Here is a 2778-nt window from a genome sequence, read left to right on the forward strand (position 1 = left end):
AGTGGGTGGGCTCTGAGGAAACTATTTTTTTCAGGCTTTTGTTCTCTGGGGGTTTTTATGTTCTTTTATCTGTTTTCTCTCGCCTTGACAGCTTTTGATGGTTTTTGGAGTTTTAGAGGAGACCAAAGTGCACCCCGACCTCCCTCTCAGAGAGAAGCCTCAGAATGTTCTGCAGAACTGAGTCACTGTCCCTGGGGATGCAGGAGCTCCTCGTTGTACCCAATATCAGGGCAGTGGCGGCTGTCTAGGCAGCTCCAGACCACCAGAGAGGTTCCGAGCAGAGATCGCACACTGAGATTTTCCCACTGTCCCGGGCTGGGAATGTGGTTTTTCTGGATGCCAGAGCTCCAGGCTAGCACCTATGAGCTCCTCTTCCAAGGGAGGGTGTGGGACACGTGCGTTTCAGGATTGCTGTCTGGCCAGGCTCCCAGCCCCTCACGGGAGCCAGTCCCCACTCGTTCTCGGGCACGCTGGCAGGTCAGGTGCACTGGCAGCTCAGGGATGGAGACCTGATTTCTCCGCCGCACTGTCTCTGGCTCAGCGCCAGGGGAGGCTGTCCTGGGTCCCGGGACTTAGGTCCCTGACCCTAACCACCCAGATTCCCACTATCCCCCCCCTCCACCCACGATCCTTTGCTCTTTTTTTTTGAGTGCTTTCAACCAGACTCCAAGTTAATGCTGGTCCCCAGACGCAGGGCACTCTCGTATTGGGGTATTACTTTCCAATCGGTCACCTCTGACGGGTCCCTCCCCTTTTGTTTATCTTCCGATATCAGTGCAATGCTTCCAGTCTGCTTTACCTGCCACTGGTGTCTTCTGCTCCTGTAGAGATCCAGCCGTGTATAATTCTGATCTCAGGCTGATTTCATGGGTGGTCAGAGTTCTTTGGTAGGTAATCAGCTCACTTTAGGGTACAGGTTGAAACGGTGCCTCCTCCTCCTACTTCCCTGCCATCTTGACCTAAATCCTTTGGAGAGTTTTAATTAAGAAAGAATGGTGTATTTAGTCAAGTGCTTTTTCTGCATCAATTGAGAGGATCATATGTTTCTTGTCTTTAGTTTTATTAAAGTGATATGTCATGTTTGATTTGCAAATGTTGAAACACCCTTGCAGCCCAGGAATAAACTCCACTTGGTCATGGTGAATAATCATTTTAATGTATCTGTTGGACCTTACTAATATCTTGGTGAGAATTTTGGCACCCATGCTCATCAAGGATGTTGGTCTGTAATTCTTCTTTTTGGTGAGTTCTTTGGATTTGAGGTCAAGATAATGCTGGCCTCATAGAAAGAGTTTGGAAGTTTTCTTTCTATTTCTATTTTTTGGAACAGGTTCAGAAGAGTGGGTATTAGTTCTTCTTTAAATGTTTGGCAAAATATCCCTGGAAATCCATTCAGACCTGGACTCAGGTGTTGGGAGATTTTTTTTATCACTGCTTCAATTTCCTTGCTGGTGAGGGTTTGTTCATGTTTTCTGTTTCTTCCTCTTAGAGTTCTGGTAGTTTATAAGTCTCCAGGAATGTATCCATTTCTCCCAGGTTGCCTAATTTGTTGGCATATAGTAACTCAAAATATGTTCTTATAATTGTTTGTATTTCCTTGATGTTGATCATGATCTCTCCTCTTTCATTTTTCAATTTATTAACTTTCAATTCATTAATTTGGGTCCTTTCTCTTCTCTTTTAAATAAATCTGGTTAGGGGTTTATCGATCCTATTAAGTCTTTCAAGGAACCAGCTTCTAGTTTTATTGATATGTTCTACTCTTCTTTTGTTTCTGTTTCATAGATTTCTACTCTATTCTTTATTATTTCTTTTCTGCTTGGTTTAAGCTTTATTTGTTGTTTTTTCTCCAATTTCTTTAGGTATAAGGTTAGATTGTGTATTTGAGACTTATCTAATTTTTTGAGAAAGGCTTGGATGGTTATATATTTCCCGCTTAGGACCACCTATCCTGTGTCCCAAAGGTTTTGAACAGTTGTGTTTTCATTTTCATTTGTTTCCATGAATTTTTAAAATTTTTCTTTAATTTCCTGGTTGACCCATTCATTCTTTAGTAAGATGCTCTTTAACCTCCAAGTGTTTAAGTTTCTTCCAAATTTCCTCTTGTGATTGAGTTCAAGTTCTAAAGGATTGTAGTATGAAAATTACTGGGAATAATCCCAACCTTTTGGTACCCATTGAGACCTTAGTTGTGACCCAGTATGTGGTCTGTTCTGAAAAATGTTCCATGTGCACTCAAGAAGAATGTGTTTTCTGTTGTTTTAGGATTGAATGCTCTGTATATATCCATGAAGTCCACCTGGTCCAGTGTGTCATTGTCATTCAAAGCCCTTGTTTCCTTGTTGATCTTCTGCTTAGATGATTGTCCATTGCTGTGAGTGGGGTGTTGAAGTCCCCTATTACTATTGTATAATTATCAATCTGTTGCTTTAATTTGGTTATTAATTGGTTTATGTAACTGGCTGTTTCCAAATTAGGAGCATAAATATTTATTTTTTTTTTTATTTTTTTTTTTTTTTAAGATTTTATTTATTTATTTGACAGAGAGAGATCACAAGTAGACAGAGAGGCAGGCAGAGAGAGAGAGGGGAAGCAGGCTCCCTGCTGAGCAGAGAGCCCGATGCGGGACTTGATCCCAGGACCCTGAGATCACGACCTGAGCCGAAAGCAGCGGCTTAACCCACTGAGCCACCCAGGTGCCTTCTTGTTGGATAGACCCTTTAAGTATGATATACTGTCCTTCCTCACCTTCTATTATCATCTTTGGTTTAAAACCTA

The sequence above is a fragment of the Meles meles genome, unplaced genomic scaffold (assembly GCF_922984935.1).
Source record: "Meles meles unplaced genomic scaffold, mMelMel3.1 paternal haplotype, whole genome shotgun sequence".
Lineage (NCBI taxonomy): Eukaryota > Metazoa > Chordata > Mammalia > Carnivora > Mustelidae > Meles > Meles meles.